A 21,000-nucleotide genomic window follows, 5' to 3' on the forward strand; every position below is an offset into this window, starting at 1 on the left:
CTCCCCTTTACACCCTGTATCCTCTCCCCTATCCACCCTGTTCCTACACCCCAATCTACCCTGTCCCCTCTTCCATCCACTGTCCCCACTCCCCTATCCACCCTGTCCCCTCTCCCCAATCCACCCTGTCCCCACTCCCCTATCCACCTTGTCCCCTCTCCCCAATCCAACCTCTCCCCTATTCACCTGTCCCCACGACCCTATCGACCCTGTCCCCTCTCCCCTATCCACCCTGTCCCCACTCCCCTATCCACCCTGTCCCCACTCCCCTAACCAACCAGTCTCCTTTGCCCTATCCACCCTGTCCACACTCCCGTAACCACTCTGTCCCCTCTCCTCTATCCATCCTTTCCCCACTCCCCTTTCCACCCTATATTCTCTCCCATATCCACCCTGTCCCCTCTCCTCTATCCATCCCTGTCCCCACTCCCCTATCCATCCTTCCCCCACTCCCCTATCCATCCTTTCCCCACTCCCCTTTCCACCCTATATTCTCTCCCATATCCACCCTGTCCCCTCTCCTCTATCCATCCCTGTCCCCTCTCCCCTATCCACCCCTATTCCCATTTCCCTATCCATCCTTTCCCCACTCCCCTTTCCACCCTGTATCCTCTCCCCTATCCACCCTGTCCCCAATCCCCTATCCACCCTGTCCCCTTTCCCCTATCAAACCTGTCCCCACTCCACTATCCACACTGTCCCCTCTTCCCTATCCACCCTGTCCCCTCTCCACGATCCACCCTGTCCCCACCCTTCAATCCACCCTGTCCCCCCTCCCCTATTCACTCTGTCCCCACTCCCCTATACACCCTGTCCCCTCTCCCCATCCACTCTGTCCCCACTCCCATATCCACCCTGTCCCCACTCCCCTATCCACCCTGTCCCCACTCCCATATCCACCCTGTCCCCACTCCCATATCCACCCTGTCCCCTCTCCCCTATCCACCCTGTCCCCACTCCACTATCCACCCTCATATCTGCTCCCCTTTCCACCCTGTCCGATCTCCCCTTTCCACCTTGTGTCCTCTCCCCATCCACCATGTCCCCTCTCCCCTATCCAAATTGTCCCCTCTCCCCTAACCACCCTGTCCCCACTCCCCTATCCACCCTGTCCTCATGACCCTCTTCACCCTGTCCCCACTTCCCTATCCACCATGTCCCCTCTCCCCTATCCACCTTGTCCCCTCTCCCCTTTCCACCTGTCCTCACTCCCCTATTAAACCTGTCCCCACTCCCCTATACACCCTGTCCCCTCTCCCCATCCACTCTGTCCCCACTCCCATATCCACCCTGTCCCCACTCCCCTATCCACCCTGTCCCCACTCCCATATCCACCCTGTCCCAGTTCCCTATGCACCCTGTCCCCTCTCCCCTATCCACCCTGTCCCCACTCCACTATCCACCCTGATATCTGCTCCCCTTTCCACCCTGTCCGAACTCCCCTTTCCACCTTGTGTCCTCTCCCCATCCACCATGTCCCCTCTCCCCTATCCAAATTGTCCCCTCTCCCCTAACCACCCTGTCCCCACTCCCCTATCCACCCTGTCCTCATGCCCCTCTTCACCCTGTCCCCACTTCCCTATCCACCATGTCCCCTCTCCCCTATCCACCCTGTCCCCTCTCCCCTTTCCACCCTGTCCTCACTCCCCTATTAAACCTGTCCCCACACCCCTATCCATCCTGTCCCCTCTCCGCAGCTGCCATTTCCCCTCTCCCCTTTTCACCCTGACCCACTCCCCTGTCCACCCTGTCCTCTTTCCGTGATGTACCCTGTTCCCTCTCCCCTATCCAACCTGTCCCCACCCCCCCTATCCATCCTTACCCACTCCCTTATCCATCCTTTCCCCACTCCCCTTTCCACCCTGTATCCTCGCCCCTATCCACCCTGTCCCCTCTTCCCATCCACTCTGTCCCCACTCCCCTATCCACCCTGTCGCCTCTCCCCAATCCACCCTGTCCCCACTCCCCAATCCATCCTTTCCCCACTCCCCTTTCCACCCTGTACCCTCTCCCATATCCACCCTGTCCCCAATCCCCTATCCACACTGTCCCCTCTCCCCTATCCACTCTGTCCCCTCTCCCCTTTTCATCATGTCCTCACTCCCCTATGCACCCTGACCCCACTCCCCAATCCACCCTGTCCCCTCTCCCCTGTTCACCCTGTCCAACTCCCCTATCCAACCTCTCCCTCTCCCAATTCACCCTGTCCCCACTCACCTATTCACCCTGTACCCTCTCCACTATCCCCCCTGTCTCCTCTCCCCTATCCCACCCTGTCCCCCCTCCCCTATCCACCCTGTCCCCACTCCCCTATCCACCCTGTCCTCACTCCCCTATCCACCCTGTCCCCACTTCCCTATCCACCCTGTTCCCTCTCCCCTATCCACCCTGTCCCCTCTCCCCTTTCCACCCTTTCCTCACTCCCCTATTAAACCTGTCCCCACTCCCCTATCCACCCTGTTCCCTCTCTCCAGCCGCCCTTTCCCCTCTCCCCTTTTCACCCTGTCCCCACTCCCCTGTCCACCCCGTCCCCTTTCCGTGATGTACCCTGTCCCTTCTCCCCTATCCACCCAGTCCCCACTCCCCTATCCATGCTTTACCCACTCCCCTATCCATCCTTTCCCCACTCCCCTTTCCACCTTGTATCCTCTTCCCTATCCACCCTGTCCCCAATCCCCTATCCACCCTGTCCCCTTTCCCCTATCAAACCTGTCCCCACTCCACTATCCACACTGTCCCCTCTTCCCTATCCACCCTGTCCCCTCTCCACGATCCACCCTGTCCCCACCCCTCAATCCACCCTGTTCCCCCCTCCCCTATTCACTCTGTCCCCACTCCCCTATACACCCTGTCCCCTCCCCCCATCCACTCTGTCCCCACTCCCATATCCACCCTGTCCCCACTCCCCTATCCACCCTGTCCCCACTCCCATATCCACCCTGTCCCAGTTCCCTATGCACCCTGTCCCGTCTCCCCTATCCACCCTGTCCCCACTCCACTATCCACCCTGATATCTGCTCCCCTTTCCACCCTGTCCGAACTCCCCTTTCCACCTTGTGTCCTCTCCCCATCCACACTGTCCCCACTCCCCTGTCATCCCTGTCTCCTCTTCCCTATCCACCATGTCCCCTCTCCCCTATCCAAATTGTCCCCACTCCCCTAACTACCATGTCCCCTATACACCCTGCCCCACTCCCCTATCCACCCTATCCACTCTGTCGCCACTCCCCTATCCACTGTCCCCACTCCCCTATCCACCCTGTCCTCATGCCCCTCTTCACCCTGTCCCCACTTCCCTATCCACCATGTCCCCTCTCCCCTATCCACCCTGTCCCCTCTCCCCTTTCCACCCTGTCCTCACTCCCCTATTAAACCTGTCCCCACACCCCTATCCATCCTGTCCCCTCTCCGCAGCTGCCCTTTCCCCTCTCCCCTTTTCACCCTGTCCCCACTCCCCTGTCCACCCTGTCCTCTTTCCGTGATGTACCCTGTTCCCTCTCCCCTATCCAACCTGTCCCCACCCCCCCTATCCATCATTGCCCACTCCCTTATCCATCCTTTCCCCACTCCCCTTTCCACCTTGTATCCTCTCCCATATCCACCCTGTCCCCAATCCCCTATCCACACTGTCCCCTCTCGCCTATCCACTCTGTCCCCTCTCCCCTTTTCATCATGTCCTCACTCCCCTATGCACCCTGACCCCACTCCCCAATCCACCCTGTCCCCTCTCCCCTGTTCACCCTGTCCTACTCCCCTATCCAACCTCTCCCTCTCCCAATTCACCCTGTCCCCACTCACCTATTCACCCTGTACCCTCTCCACTATCCCCCTGTCTCCTCTCCCCTATCCACCCTGTCCCCTCTCCCTATCCACCCTGTCCCCAGTCCCCTATCCACCCTGTCCTCACTCCCCTATCCACCCTGTCCCCACTTCCCTATCCACCCTGTCCCCTCTCCCCTTTCCACCCTTTCCTCACTCCCCTATTAAACCTGTCCCCACTCTCCTATCCACCCTGTCCCCTCTCCCCAGCCGCCCTTTCCCCTCTCCCCTTTTCACCCTGTCCCCACTCCCCTGTCCACCCTGTCCCCTTTCCGTGATGTACCCTGTCCCTTCTCCCCTATCCACCCAGTCCCCACTCCCCTATCCATGCTTTACCCACTCCCCTATCCACCCTGTCCCCAATCCCCTATCCACCCTGTCCCTTCTTCCCATCCACTCTGTCCCCACTCCGCTACCCACCCTGTCCCCTCTCCCCAATCCACCCTGTCCCCACTCCCCTATCCACCCTGTCCCCTCTCCCCCATCCACCCTGTCCCCTCTCCCCAATCCACCCTCTCCCCTATTCCACCCTGTCCCCACTCCCCTATCCACCCTGTCCCCACTCCCCTATCCACCCTGTCTCCTCTCCCCTATCCATCTTGTCCCCACTCCCCTATCCACACTGTCCAACTCCCCTATCCAACCTCTCCCTCTCCCAATCCGCCCTGACCCCACTCCTCTTTCCACCCTGTCCCCACTCCCCTAACTACCATGTCCCCTATCCACCCTGCCCCACTCCCCTATCCACCCTGTCCCCTCTTCCCATCCACTCTGTCGCCACTCCCCTATCCACTGTCCCCACTCCCCTATCCACCCTGTCCCCTCCCCCCATCCACTCTGTCCCCAATCCCCTATCCACCCTGACCCTCTCCCCTATCCACCCTGTCCCCACTCCCCTATCCACTCTGTCCCCACTCCCCTATCCACCATCCCCACTCCCCTTTCCACCCTGTCCACTCTCCCCTATGCACCCTGTCCTCCCCTATCCTCCCTGTCCCCTCTCCCCTCTCTACCCTGTCCCCACTTCCCAATCCACCCTGTCCCCACTCGCCTATCCACCCTGTCCCCACTCGCCTATCCACCCTGTCCCCACTCTCCTTTCCACCCTGTCCCCACTCCCCTATCTGCCCTATCCCCACTCCCCAATCCGCCCTGTCCCCACTCTCCTATCCACCCTGTCCTCCCCTATCCTCCCTGTCCCCATTCCCTTCTCCACCCTGTCTCCACTCCCCTATCCACCCTGTCCCCTCTCCTCTATTCACCCTGTCCCCACTCGCCTATCCACCCTGTCCTCACTCCCCTCTCCACCCTGATCGCTGCTCCCCTTGCTGCCCACCTCTCTGTGTTGGTCTCTGTTCCCCTTCACCACCCAGCTTGCCACACCACTTAGGGAGGTAGCAGCTGACGGGCTGAGCCTACTTCTGAGCATTCCTCTGAGTCAATATTTCTACCACTTACATCAGGGCCACCAGCCTTGTACACTGAAGACGCTCAGTATGAAACCATTGTCCAAGTCTCAATTGGGTGCTGGCAGTGATGTCATGTGCATTGTGACTGCATGGGCCTGGAGTGTTCCCCTACAGCACAGTGGATGCAGAAACATGATATTGGCACCAAATCCTGCGATGCTTTAACTGTGATTTCACTGCAGAGTTTGGAGTCTCAAATGGAATGAATGGTGAGGAACTGAATTGAAGCCAGGATTGGTGCATGTTTGGTTTGCTGACAATCTTGCAAACTTCAGAGTTCATCAAAAAAATACAGATGTTGTCCTGAATGCATCAAGAGTTAAACTGCTCAGCCACTGTCTGATAGTATGTGAGCAAGAACTTTAAAAGAAACTAAAACACATTGGCTTTCCAAGTGGGATGACCTCTAGAGCATATGCATTTTCCCTATGATCAAAAGCGTGACTCAACCTAGATACAATTCACTTTTCACATTAGAAACATTGAAAGAATACAATGTTGTTCTGAATTGCAGAGGGTGGGCTGAATCTTTTTGTCCATTCCTTTCACCTTCTGCCTCTTTATTAATCAGTTTGCAGTATCCACTCCTCAAATATGTTTATCACAATAAGGAATATGTCACAACCTCTTTAACTCCCTACTTAACTCTTACTAAATCGGCTTATGTAGTACTGACAAACTAAAATAAACTGAATGTGGGAGGCAGTTTTCTCCTTAATGCATTTAGACAGTCCATAGCCTTCCTTTCTTTTTCACTGACTGGAACACTCCCCCTACTGTTAGAAAATGCAGATGTTTTCATTGTGGCAACTATTATTTCAATTTCTTCAAAACATTTTATACCATTGAATCTGCTGTCATAAATTTCTAGGCTTTGTTTTTTGTTTCCATTTAATCGCACGAGGAACTCAGCAGTAAAAGCACAGCTAGGAAGATATTATGGGCTATCATCAGCATGATCAAGACCCATAGATGGCTTTACCTACATTGCATACATTAGCTGAAGAATAAAATGTGTCCTGTGTTTACAATAATGGTAAGTATTGACCATTATTTTTTAACTTCCATCATCTTATTTTTATAACTTAGACCTAGCATGGGCAAAAAGAAGAAGAACCATGGACCTAAAATGGCTGCAGCGGTCCCTTGACTGCAGGTTGAGCGAAGCTTTGAGAGACACATATTGAATAGCAATTATCTACATTGCAATTCTCATTTTCATCCAAAGAAAATCTGGAGGGAGATGCTGTAGTTTTTGTCAAGGTTCATCTCAAGTAGCTCCATGACACAGAACTCTCTGATATACGTTCTGTTTGCCAGGACGCGCACTGAGACAAATATCGACAGTGCCCAGAGGGCCATTAACTCAGTGAAAGACTCTCTTTGGTCTGCCTGAAACCTGTTGATTTTCCAGTGTAAGGAGCTGACCTCCACTGAGTGTTGCAGACAGGACAAGGTGCTGCCATGGTGCACTGGGGAAAGACCACTGTCTGAGGTCTTTCTGCCATAGTATAACGAGGGTCTTTTCAGTTGCCAGATGCTCTCATTGCCTTCATGTCTCTACATGAGTAAGAAATACCTTTGGGATTTTGCAACTGCAGGAAATGTCAAAATCCAATGGTTGTATTTCTTGATATGCAAAGACTATATAGAACTGCTTTAGTACCTGCAGATGTAAATACAGTTTTTTTTAATGAATAAAGTATATTTTTGCAATAAAAACATCAAATCTGCAACCCTTTTTTAATTCACACATATATGATAATTTCACATATATGGAGATGAAAGGTTCATCTAACAGTTACCAATGCTGGCATTCTAGAGCCAGTGCATTATGAAATAGTTCAGGCTTCAGTGGAAGTCTGGATACTGCTGACGACAACATTCCTCATCACAGAAGTGTAAACGTCACCAATGGTAATTTAACTTGAGTAGTACAGTGTGAAAGGAACAAGTCAGTAGCTCATTCCATACCTTTCCAAATGTCCATCCATTGATTTTAATCGAAGTACAAGTCAGAAAAGATAGAAATGGGATATTGAATTGCAACCACCCATTCCAAACAACCTCATAGTTAAAATTTCTTCCCATCTTCATTGACTTTCTTCCCATTGCTGATTATAGAGTCAAGTCATACAGCATTGAACAGGCCCTTCAGCCCACTATGTCTATGTTGACTAACAAACATCAAACCACACTAATGCCTTTACCTGCACTTGGTCCACAGCCCTGGTATTTTAAGTGCTCATCCAGATGTTTCTTAAATATTGTGAAAGTACCTGCCTACACCACTCTATCAAGCAGCACTTTCCATATTTTTACCACCTTCTGGGTGAAAAGTCTTTCCTGAGATCTTCTCACCTCAAACTTGTGCCTCTGGTTTTTGTAACCAAACTAGTTTAGAAAGAACAAAGAATGACTTCATTCTCTCTTAACTTACTCTTAAAAACACTCTTGCCTTTTAATCAGTACTTTGATTTTGTGACATTGAATGTGAATTCAGAATTAAAGAATTTTCTGCCATATAACCCAGTGAAAGCAGCAAGCTGACATCAGATCTTTATTCATTTCCATGACTTCATACACCCTGGCTGTCCAGCCTAATTGCCACAGATTTACAAATTTGGCTGAGTTACTGTACATTTCTGGTTTGCATTTGATATCCTTTTCGGCTCAGTTGCAGCAATCACTTCCATGATGTGTGAACTCTTCATCCTCTGTGATTAGTGACGTTATGTACAAACATTCAAATATATCAGACAATAACTTACTTTACCTTCAGACCATTTAGGAGATTCTGTCAAAGTAATACAAGGGAAGACCTTAGAGTATAATTGCTACAAAGTCGCATTTAACAGACATATGGTTTACCAACAGTTTATTCTGTATCAATACTACCTTCAAAAGCCAGATAAAATCACTTGTATTATATTGTTGAGAAATTCACCAAAGTAACATGCTACAGACAGTTGCTTCTGTCTGCCATAAAAGGAAACACACTTGTATCATTCTTTTACTTCTTCTGGTTACACTTGAGTTGTTTCCCAGTAACAATTGGCTTTGAGCTTAGATGATCCTTGACCATTGAATTAATTCTTCACTTGCTTTGTCTTTAGGCTGGGCAGGAACCATCAGATTTCTTTTAACAATGCGCATATTTCAAGTCCACTGATAGTAAGTAAAATTGAACTGAGTTACGCTTATGCGCTAAAAGTGACAAGTTTAATATATAGGAATACATGTATTTCACTCAAAATCACAAACAAGTCTTTTGCCATATTGAGTCAAAAAGTGTGGAATTGGAAAAGTACAGCAGGTCAGGCAGCATCCAAGGAGCAGGGGAGGCAATATTTCGGGCATAGCCCTTCCTAACGACTCTCCTGCTCCTTGGATGCTGCCTGACCTGCTGTGCTTTTCCAGTGCTACACGTTTTGACTCTGATCTCCTTTTGACATATTGAGTCCAGCTGGACCCCAATCACAAGGTAATAGAGATATACAGCATGGAAACAGACCCTTTGGTCCAACTTGTCCATGCCAACCACATATCCTAAATTGATTTAATCACATTTGCCTGTAGTTGGCCCATATTCCTCTAAGCCCTTTCTATTCAGTTCTCTTTTAAATGTTGTAATAGTATCAGCCTCCACTACTTCTTCATTACTTTGTTTTTTTTCCAAGTAATGTTGACACGATCAAAGAAAAGTTTCAGTGACTTCCTAAAGAGTATTCAAACTGTTTAGTAATTTCTGTTCATTACTAATCTTCTTTGTACTCCTATATTTGAACAGACAACCAAATTGGTAATATTATAACTAACTCTTTCTAATTCCAGAGTCTCTCAAAAATTCCAAAGCAATACAATTCAAGACCCTCTCCAAGTAAAATGCTGCGGAGGGTGAAAATCTGAAAGTCATAGAAAATGCTGGAAAGACACAAAAGGTGACTGCATCTGTGAAGGGAGAAGGCAGAGTTAATGGGCTAGATTATTGTGGAGTTGTGGGGAATTCAGTGACCTGATGCTGAGGAGGATGTAAAGAGGCTTCAAGGCAAATTAGACAAGTTGAGTGAGGGGTCCAATACATGGCAAATGCAATATAACATACAAACATGAAGTTGTCCACTTTGTTAAGAGAAATAGAGTGGCAGAAAGCTATTTAAATGGTGAAGGATTGAGAAATGTTAATTCACAAAGGGACCTGCGTGCCTTTGTGCCCTGGTCATTGAAAATGGAAATGCAGGTGCAACAAGCAGTTAGGAATGCAATTGGTTTGTTGGCCTTCATTGCAAGAGGTTTTGAGTACAGGAACAAGGAACAGATGTACAGGCCTTCATGAGACTACAACTGGAGTATTGTGTACAGTTTTTGTCTCCTTACCTAAGCAAATATATACTTGGATAAAAGAAGTACAGCAAAGATTCGTCAGACTGATTCCTGGGATTGCAGGTTTAGTAGTAGGAGAAGAGATTAGGTCCAATGGGCTTGTATATGATGGAGTAGAAAAGAATGAGAGAGAAATCTCAATGAAACATCTCAAATTCTGACATGGCTGGACAGACAATATACAGGGATAATGTTCCTCGGATGGCGGTCCAGAACAAGTGTTTGCAGTCTCAGGATACACAGTAGATTATTTCAGAATGTGACGTGGTGAACCTGCGGAATTCTCTAATACACAAGGCTATGGAAGCAAAGTCAATAAATGTATTTAAAATGAAATGGTTCACTGGGTTGACATCATTTTTAGGTAAGATTGGAGCTGCTCTTGGTACACTTTCCCACATTCTTCATTGAATGTAGAATTAAGGACTGTTAATGGGCACTGTAAGTTAGACGTCTAATCAGAGACCGGCTAGCATGAAAAGTGCAGCCACCTGAGACATAAGATAAGAGAGAGGGTACTTAAAGATGGTGGCAACCTCCCTTCAACATTGTAAAATCTTTCGTTAAATAATGGATTTCATCAGAGACCTTCCGTAATATGTGGAGAGTTGTAGAGGAGCTGGAAGTTTTTGTTGCAAACGTTTCGTCCCCTGGCTAGGCGACATCCTCAGTGCTTGGGAGCCTCCTGCGAAGCGCTTCTTTGATGTTTCCTCCAGTGTTTATAGTGGTCTTCCCTGCCGCTTCCGGTTGTCAGTTTCAGCTGTCCGCTGCAGTGGTTGGTATATTGGGTCCAGGTCGATGTGTTTGTTGATGGAGTTTGTGGATGAATGCCATGCCTCTAGGAATTCCCTGGCTGTTCTCTGTCTGGCTTGCCCTATGATAGTAGTGTTGTCCCAGTCGAATTCATGTTGCTTGTTGTCTGCGTGTGTGGCTACTAAGGATAGCTGGTCGTGTCGTTTCGTGGCTAGTTGATGTTCATGTATGCGGATTGTTAGCTGTCTTCCTGTTTGTCCTATATAGTGTTTTGTGCAGTCCTTGCATAGTATTTTGTACACTACATTAGTTTTGCTCATGTTGGGTATCGTGTCCTTTGTTCTGGTGAGTTGTTGTCTGAGCGTGGCTGTTGGTTTGTGTGCCGTTATCAGTCCTAGGGGTCGCAGTAGTCTGGCTGTCAGTTCTGAGATGCTCCTGATGTATGGTAGTGTGGCTAGTCCTTTTGGTTGTGGTATGTCCTCGTTCCGTGGTCTTTCTCTTAGGCATCTGCGCGGGTATCCGTTTTTGGCGAATAAGAACGAAGGACCCGATACCCAACATGAACAAAACTAATGTAGTGTACAAAATACTATGCAAGGACTGCACAAAACACTATATAGGACAAACAGGAAGACAGCTAACAATCCGCATACATGAACATCAACTAGCCACGAAACGACACGACCAGCTATCCTTAGTAGCCACACACGCAGACAACAAGCAACATGAATTCGACTGGGACAACACTACTATCATAGGGCAAGCCAGACAGAGAACAGCCAGGGAATTCCTAGAGGCATGGCATTCATCCACAAACACATCGACCTGGACCCAATATACCAACCACTACAGCGGACAGCTGAAACTGACAACCGGAAGCGGCAGGGAAGACCACTATAAACACTGGAGGAAACATCAAAGAAGCGCTTCGCAGGAGGCTCCCAAGCACTGAGGATGTCGCTTAGCCAGGGGATGAAACGTTTGCAACAAAAACTTCCAGCTCGGTGAACAGAACCACAACAACGAGCACCCGAGTTACAAATCTTCGCACAAACTTTGAGTTGTAGAGGAGCCCTTTCATAGTATGGTTTAAGATTGTTCCCACAACCACGCAGGAAAGAGGGGGCTTCAGTGCTGCGTGGAGCAGTGGGCCCTTTCTGGTAGCTGCTGGGAGGCCACATCCGGACACCTAAACCAGTGCTTCCCACCTATAAGAGCCTAGATTAAATTCTTAATCAGGCTAATGGATATCCACTGTGTGTAAACTGGGAGCATGGTCAGCCACCAGTCCTGTCACTGCTGAAATGGCCTGGAGGTGGGATGGAGTTGGGGAGTCAGTATGCTGGCCAGAAGATCTTCTCTCAGCTCCCATCCATCAGTGGGACCAAAGATGATGTGAATCAGAAGGACACCTAGTATTCAGTAAATGATACTAGGTAAAAACAATGACTGCAGATGCTGGAAACCAGATTCTGGATTAGTGGTACTGGAAGAGCACAGCAGTTCAGACAGCATCCAAGAAACAGTAAAATCGACGTTTCGGGCAAAAGCCCTTCATCAGGAATAAAGGCAGAGAGCCTGAAGCTTGGAGAGATAAGCTAGAGGAGGGTGGGGGTGGGGAGAAAGTAGCATAGAGTACAATAGGTGAGTGGGGGAGGGATGAAGGTGATAGGTCAAGGAGGAGGGTGGAGTGGATAGGTGGAAAAGAAGATAGGCAGGTAGGACAAGTCATGGGGACAGTGCTGAGCTGGAAATTTGGAACTAAGATGAGGTGGGGAAGGGGAAATGAGGAAACTGTTGAAGTCCACATTGATGTCCTGGGGTTGATGTGTTCCAAGGCGGAGATGAGGCGTTCTTCCTCCAGGCGTCTGGTGGTGAGGGAGCGGTGGTGAAGGAGGCCCAGGACCTCCATGTCCTCGGCAGAGTGGGAGGGGGGTTGAAATGTTGGGCCATGGGTCGGTGTGGTTGATTGGTGCGGGTGTCCCAGAGATGTTCCCTAAAACGCTCTGCTAGGAGGCGTCCAGTCTCCCCAATGCAGAGGAGACCGCATCGGGAGCAACGGATACAGCAAATGATATTGGTGGATGTGCTACCTGGATTACACCTCTTCCCACCCTACTTCTTGCAAAAATACCATCCCGTATTCCCAATTTCTCTGCCTCTGCCATATCTGCTCCCAGGAGGACCAGTTCCACCACAGAACACACCAGATGGCCACCTTCTTTAGAGACTGCAATTTCCCTTCCCACTTGGTTAAAGATGCCCTCCAATGCATCTCATCCACATCCCGCACCTCCACCCTCAGACCCCACCCCTCCAACCGTAACAAGGACAGAACACCCCTGGTGCTCACCTTCCACCCTACCAACCTTCGCATAAACCAAATCATCCGTTGACATTTCCGCCACCTCCAAACGGACCCCACCACCAGGAATATATTTCCCTCCCCACCCCTTTCTGCCTTCCACAAAGACCGTTCCCTCCGTGACTACCTGGTCAGGTCCATGTCCCCCTACAACCCACCCTCCCATCCTGGCACCTTCCCCTGCCACCGCAGGAATTGCAAAACCTGCGCCCATACCTCCTCCCTCAGCTCCATCCAAGGCCCTAAAGGAGCCTTCCACATCCATCAAAGTTTTATCTGCACATCCACCAATATCATTTACTGTATCCGTTGCTCCCGATGCGGTCTCCTCTACATTGGGGAGACTGGACGCCTCCTAGCAGAGCGCTTTAGGGAACATCTCTGGGACACCCTCACCAATCAACCACACCGCCCTGTGGCCCAACATTTCAACTCCCCCCTCCCACTCTTCCGAGGACATGGAGGTCCTGGGCCTCCTTCACCACCGCTCCCTCACCACCAGACGCCTGGAGGAAGAACGCCTCATCTTCTGCCTCGGAACACATCAACCCCAGGGAATCAATGTGGACTTCAACAGTTTCCTCATTTCCCCTTCCCCACCTCATCCTAGTTCCAAACTTCCAGCTCAGCACTGTCCCCATGACTTGTCCTACCTGCCTATCTTCTTTTCCACCTATCCACTCCACCCTCCTCCTTGACCTATCACCTTCATCCCTCCCCCACTCACCTATTGTACTCTATGCTACTTTCTCCCCACCCCCACCCTCCTCTAGCTTATCTCTCCACCCTTCAGGCTCTCTGCCTTTATTCCTGATGAAGGGCTTTTGCCCGAAATGTCGATTTTACTGTTTCTTGGATGCTGCCTGAACTGCTGTGCTCTTCCAGCACCACTAATCCAGAATTCAGTAAATGATATCTGAGTATTCCAATAATAAGCAGTAAACCCTTATTGCTCAGCACCTGGTTAAACTATAGTCCAGGGTCCTCTGTGGTAAGAGTACTCATTGCAGGTAATGGCTTCTGTCATTCTATACATGCCTCTCTATGTCATCTTCAGGAAGGTGGAATGATATATACTTCAGGGAGATAAAGTCCAATGTAATCCAAAGAAAATTCATTGATGCATGAATGGAATGTAGAAATGAATAGATCATAGCTTTCAAATGAGTTTCAAGCACTTCACTCTACCCTTCATAGCAGAATATTAAATTTGACATGGGCCGAGATCATTAACTGGTGATACTTAGTGAAATTTATTTCCTCTCAACTATTTCAAGATAAAGTAATGCTCCTTTGCGCCCATAACTAAAGCTCAGTCTTTCCCTTTTCCAGGTCTCTGTTTTGACGATTCTCTGCCTGATTTGCAAAGCAAAATTAACAACATATTTGCCCTTCCCCTTTTGTAAGTGATAGTGTCAACATTGAATGTTTAACTCAGACCATTACTATGCCCAATGAATGGAAGCCATTCCAATATCTTTTTGAAGGTGGTTGGAATACCCCATTATCATAAATTAATCTCTTATAAAAATAAACATTCTGCGATGCTTGGCACCACGAGGAGTTCCTTCTACATTGACTGATAAATCACTTGATCATGTCCTTCTAACTTCTCTCATTTTTGCCCTTACACTTTTCCACTCCATCCTAGAATCACAATAAAACTCCTTCATTCTTACCTTCTGTTGTACCATTTTTACATTCAACAGATCATCCTGTGACATTTCCAGCACCTCCAGCATGATGACACAATTAAGTACCTTTCTTTTCCCTTTCTCCGCAGCATTCTAAAAGTGTTATACCATCGAAAGTACTTTGGTTGACTTCTGAAATCACCCTCAATTACCATACCCATTTCCATGCTGTCTTTCAGTAAGAAATGTGAACAATTCCTTTCTACTTTATTTTGTCCCTCAATTGCTTACTTGCCATCTACATTTGCTGTTTATTCTTTTCAAGACAATTGTGTTATAATCCCAGATGATGGACAGGTCAGGTTCCTGGAATTAATTTATCTTTGCAGATTGTAAGTATTATTTTGCATTTGGTTACAACAGTGGTTAGGCACAGAACATGGTTAAACAAGGCTGTCAATGTTCTTTTAAAACTAGAACTCAAAGAACAAAGATCAATGATCGGTACAGCACAGGAACAGTGTGCTTCCTGATGAAGAAATTATGCTTGAAATGTCGACTCTCCTGCTCCTCGGATGCTGCCTGACTGGCTGTGCTTGTCCAGCACTACACTTTTCGAGCACAGGAACAGGCCCTGACACATAATGCCTTCCTAAACTACAAGCCTTTTGCCTCAACATGGTCCGTATCCCTCTATTCCCTGCCTAGTCAATAAGATGCCTCTTAAAAGTTACAATTGTATCTGCCTCCACCATCTTCTTTGGCAGTGCATTACAGGCACTGTGTAAAAACCTGCCTCTCACATCTCCTTTAAACTTAACTTCTTTTACCTTACATCTCCGTTCCCTAGTAATTGACTTTTTACTCTGAGAGAAAGACTATCTATCAATGCCTCTCATAGTCTTGTAAACTTCTGTCAGTTCACCCTTCATCCTTTGACATTCAAGTGAAAAGAAACCACGATTGTCCAATCTCTGCTCATAGCTAATACCTCCGAACCAACCAACACCCTGGTAAATCCTTCTGTACCCTCCCCAAATATTCACATCCCTTGGGTCATGTGGCAACCAGAATGAGATGCAATATTCCAAAGGCCTAACTAAAGGTCGAGATAGCTGCAACATGATGCGCCAAATTTTTATACTCTATGCCCCAACCAATGAAGGAAAGCATGCTATGTGCCTTTTTGACTAACTTATTCACTTGTGTTGCTACTTTCAGCCAACTGTGGGCCTTTGTGCATAGACCCCTCTGAATGTTGATGCTACTAAGGGTTCTACCTTTTACTGTATACTTCCCATCCGCATTCAATCTTCCAAAATGCATCACCTCGCATTTGTCTGGATTAAACTCCATTTGCCATTTAATTTTTTTTTTACTGTCAGCAATATGCTCTTCAGATACTCAATTCCATGGGAATATTATACCTATTTTACAAAACTTTGACAAAGGGTCAGTTAGACTCGAAACGTTAGCTCTTTTCTCTCCTTACAGATGCTGCCAGGCCTGCTGAGATTTTCCAGCATTTTCTCTTTTGGTTTCAGATTCAAGCATCCGCAGTAATTTGCTTTTATACCTATTTTAACTTGTTAATTTCTTCCATTTTATTTACTCATGGGATGTGGGCATCTCTGGCTTGGTTGGTCTTTATTGTCCCAGAGAGAGTCAACCGCATTGCTGTGGGTCTGAAGTCACATGTAGGGTGACAGATTTCCTTCTTTAAAGTGAAAAAGATGGGTTTTTCTTACAATCAATGATGGTCATCATTAGATTCTTAATTCCAGCTTCTTTGTTCAATTCAAATTCAACCAACTACCATGGCAGGATTTGAACCCGGGTCCCCAGGACGTTATCTGGGATGGACTCTGGATTAATAGTATAATGAAAGCCTCCCCAACAATGGAATCTTTCCCATTTCCTTCTTGGACTGCTGAAATAGTCTTAAAACTTGTTTCCTGATCTTCTTGGACTACTGAAATAGTTTTAAGATTTCTTGTAGAATCTGATGGCCTAAACCTCTTTTCATTTCTGCAAGCTTGAAACATTATTCTAACTCACACAGTTTGTGATGGTTGAAACTTTATTGCTGGAACAGCACAGCAGGTCAGGCAGCATCCAGGGAACAGGATCTCCTGTTCCCTGGATGCTGCCTGACCTGCTGTGCTGTTCCAGCAATAAAGTTTCAACTTTGATCTCCAGCATCTGCAGACCTCACTTTCTCCTCCAGTTTGTGATGGTATAAACCGAATGAAATTGTTCTACCGAACTGAAAATCTGATTCACCTGTAAAGATGAATTTGGAACCTAAGTTTTTTGGAAATGAACTTTAGTTAAACTACCAGTGTTTTTATGTCTGTTATAAATTTAGTAGTGGAACCATTTCATCAATTAGTACCACACGTATCTGACTAGGCCCTTAGTATATCACATGCTTTCTTGGAAATGGTGTATTCAGGTCGCTTTTTCAAATTACTTGCTGACCTCTTAAAAATCAACAGTTACCTTCACAAAAAAAAATCCAAAAGCCACCTGCACTTATTGTGAAAATCAAAATTCACAAATTATAACTATTCGTTATACGCCTATATCACAATGATGTAAAGTCAGAATGTTCCCTTAATGGTAAGAGATGAGAAATGGCTACACCTGACAGTAATGTATATGTGTGTGTGTAAAGCGAAAACACTAAAATCAAATGCAAAAATACAAAGAGTAATCTAAAAGCCAAATAGATTGGTGTTTATTTCAATAGCATTGAAAAGCAAAAGGACAGAAGTCATGAGCCAATTCTACAGAATCCAGTTTTGAGCCCTGTACTAAAGGACAGGTGGACAATGCCGAAACAACAGAATGTTATAACAGTTTAAAGTATTTATGGAGTTGCTTATAATTGGCTTGTATTCATTTGAGTTTGGAAGGTTGTATGATGATGCGGTTGATGTGTTTAAAATTGGACACTGTAGGTAGAGATGAACAATGCCTTCAGATGGAAGCTTTCAAGTTAGAACTTAGAATTCTTTCATTCACAGATCAGTAGAATTGTGGAATTCTTACCCCAAAAGACTGGTGAATGCTGCACCGATTAAATTGACCAAAATAGAGGCAGCCACTTCACGAAAAAGGTGAAGTCTGGGAAATGTCAGGAAGTGATGGATCAGCTACAATCTAATTGATCAGCAAACAGACACAAGAGGTTGAATGGCATGCTTCAGTTCTAATTTTTCCAAGGAAACTGATTCTTTAGATTTCTAAATCTCCCAGATCCCATCCTCAATTTCTGAGGAGCTGAAATAACTTGAGAAGCAAAAATGTTAAAAACTAGTGGGTGCCATTTTCCAACAATTGAATGTCATTTAACACAAGCCTAATCAAATGAATTGAGTCTTTTTTTTAAATTGCATGAACAAGGGCTTCACTACTGCATTGTAAGTGATCACATTCCATTTGTAGATCAGACTCAGCAAAAATAACTTGTCCATGATGCAGGAGCTTTTTAGAAAATGAATTTGTTCTGCCTTTGTACTGAAGTGACAAATACAAATAAAATGTTAAACAAAGTAAGTGGGCTTGATGATATCTTGTGCAAACATATCAAACGCTTTGGTGACTCAGTATGCCCAACAATTGCATGGTTGCCAACAAGATTCTTAAGCTGTGGAGTTGAGCCGGAATATTGGCAAAAGTGAAGTCAAGAAATGACCCAGTCGGGCCTAAGAGCTTCATGCTGATCTCAGAAACATGCTATAACTTTAACACATTTAGTTGACATTATGACACATAACATTCTAGTATAAGATATCCCCATTTTATAATCTGTTCATTCAGTCAGCAGTTAAGCAATCCATCAGTCTGCTAGCAAGTCAGTCACCTATATATATCTCATATGACAATAAGCATGTGTCTATAAATCTGAGATGTCATTTATTGCACCCAACTGTTAGTACACTTCCAAATCCACTCTGCTTAAAAAAGGCGAATGTCCTAGAGGGGATTTTGGTATTAGATTACAATTGACCAGAAATTGAACTGAACTTGCACTAGAGAGGGCTATAGAAGAGATTCGTTGGGATGTTGTATTGCTGAAATGATTCTGCTATGATGAGAAACCGGATAGGCTGGGATGTGTTCTTTAGAGCACAGAAGGTTGGGGGAGGGGACTGTGTGGATGGGGAAATGACTGAGGTGTGCAAAGGTAGTAGATATGGAGAAGCTTTCCCCCTTAGTATAGTAGTCAATAACCAGGAGTCTTGTTTAAAGGTAAGGAGCAGGAGATTCAGAGGGACTTGAGGAAAAGTATGTTCACTCAGAGGATTGTAGATTTCTGGAATTCACTGCCTGGAAGGATGGTAGAGCTGGGCATCTTCAAGACATTTTGGAGCTATTTCAATAAGGGCTTGAAAGGCCATGGCATACAAGACTAGGGGCAAGGGCTCAAATTAGAAAGGAAGATGTTTGTTAACTGATGTAGCCAAGATGGACTAAAAGGTCTCTTTCTATGCTATAGAAATTCCATGACTCAAATAGCTGCCTTAATAAGAACCCAATTCTCCATGCTATGTGTTACATGGCCTAACATATAGAAAATCTCAAGCACATCACATCAGATCAATCCCAATGTGGTACCTCAGCTACAGACTGTTTGAGAGACATATCCTAAATTACTTGGTCCACTTTGTATAAGTCTGATTCTTGAACAAGTGAGTTTCAGACCAGTTAAGGATGTTTCCAAAACGTGACAAAAACAGATTCAACCTTCACAGATTTTTCTGCTGCATATGACACAGTCAATTATTGGATTTAAATTATTCCATGTCACCAAAGATACCAGATTAATCAAGCTGATAAGCCAATAAAAGCCTTTCTTTGTTGACCTAAATGATAAGCAAAGCAGATAGCACATACAGAAAAATGATTCAAGATAGTGCTTCTTGGACACTTGCTGTTCAATATTTCTACCAACAACCCTTTCATTCATCCATATACCAGGTTTCCTTTTTGCTGATGACCTATGCCCATAGCATCTTAGAACCAACCCTTCAATTGAGAAGTTGCTTGAAAATGCATTAGATGGACTGACTATTGATTATTTAATGCTGCGATTAATCAATCATCTGTAAGCCAACCCTGAAAAGAAATAAATCAGTTCCTTTCATTTTACACTGGTATGGAAGAACACTAGCATACAATTTTAAGCCAAGTATATCTTGGGGCAGCAATAGGTTACACCCTAAACCAAAAAAATCACGTCATAAAACTAAAAGTGAAGTTGACAGCCAGAAATAATATTGTAAGAGCCTGGCCAAATCAAAATGTTATAAACATAGCCCTTACTTTATGTTACTCATCAGACAAACCTGCCCAGTTTGGGAATGCTCGTCACACACCAAGTCAGTGCAGCCTGCTGGCTACCTAATAATCTAGTCCTGTTTGCTGATTCTGGTCCATCCACTGTAAGGAGGCAAGTTACATCTGGAAAGATCAGACCACTGACTCTCATCACACAACAAGAGTCCAGAGACAGTATGTTCCTTTCGGGTGAAGGGCAAGGCTGGTAGGTTTAGGGAATGACCTGATGATTAGAGAAATTGAAGTTTTGGTCAAGAATAAAAAGGAAGTATATGTCAGGTATAGACAGTGGCAATCAAGTGAATTCTCAGAAAAGTTTAAAGGCAGTAGGAGTATATTTAAAAGGGAAATGAAGAAGGCAAAAAGGGCACATGAGATAGCTTTGGTAAATAGGGTTAAGGACAACCCAAAGGGATTCTACAAATACATTAAGGACAAAGGGATAAGGCCCCTTAAAGATCAACAAGGCCTTAATGTGAAGAATGATGGGAGATTAGGGAGATACTAAATGAGTATTTTGCATCAGTGTTTACTGTGGAGAAGGACATGAAAGACAGAGAATGTGGGAAATAAATTGCGACATCTTGAAAAATGTCAATATTACAGAGGAGGAGACGTTAAACATCTTAAAATACATAAAGGTGGTTAAACTCCCAGGACCTGATCAGGTGTACCCGAGAGCTCTGTGGAAAGCTAAGGAAGTGATTGCTGGGCCCCTTGCTGAGTTTTTTGTATCATCAAAAGTCACAGGTGAGGTGCCAGAAAGCTGGAGGTTGGCTACTATGGTGCCACTATTTAAGAAAGGTGGTAAGGAAAAGCCAGGGAACTACAGACCGGTGAGCCTGACATTGATAGCGGGCAAGGTTTTGGAGGAAATCCTGAGGGATAGGATTTACATGTATTTGGAAAGGAAAGGACTGTCTATGGAAAGTCAACATGGCTTTGAGTGGCAGATGGAGTTTAATGTGAGATGCTACATTTTGGAAAGGCAAATCAGAGCAGGACTTATACGTTTAGTGGTAAGGTCCTGGAGAATGTTGCTGAACAAAGAGACCTTGGAGTGCAGGTTCATAGCTCCTTGAAAGTGGAGTTGCATGTAGATAGGACAGTGAAGAAGGCATTTAGTATGATTTCTTTTAATGGTCAGTGCACTGAGTAAAGGAGATGGGAAGTAATGTTGAAGCTGTACAAGACATTGGTTAGGCCATTTGTGGAATATTGCATGCATTCT

This window comes from Chiloscyllium plagiosum, unplaced genomic scaffold (genome assembly GCF_037043375.1).
Source record: "Chiloscyllium plagiosum isolate Xiang-an unplaced genomic scaffold, Cpla_swu_hap1 HiC_scaffold_24, whole genome shotgun sequence".
Taxonomy (NCBI): Eukaryota; Metazoa; Chordata; class Chondrichthyes; order Orectolobiformes; family Hemiscylliidae; genus Chiloscyllium; species Chiloscyllium plagiosum.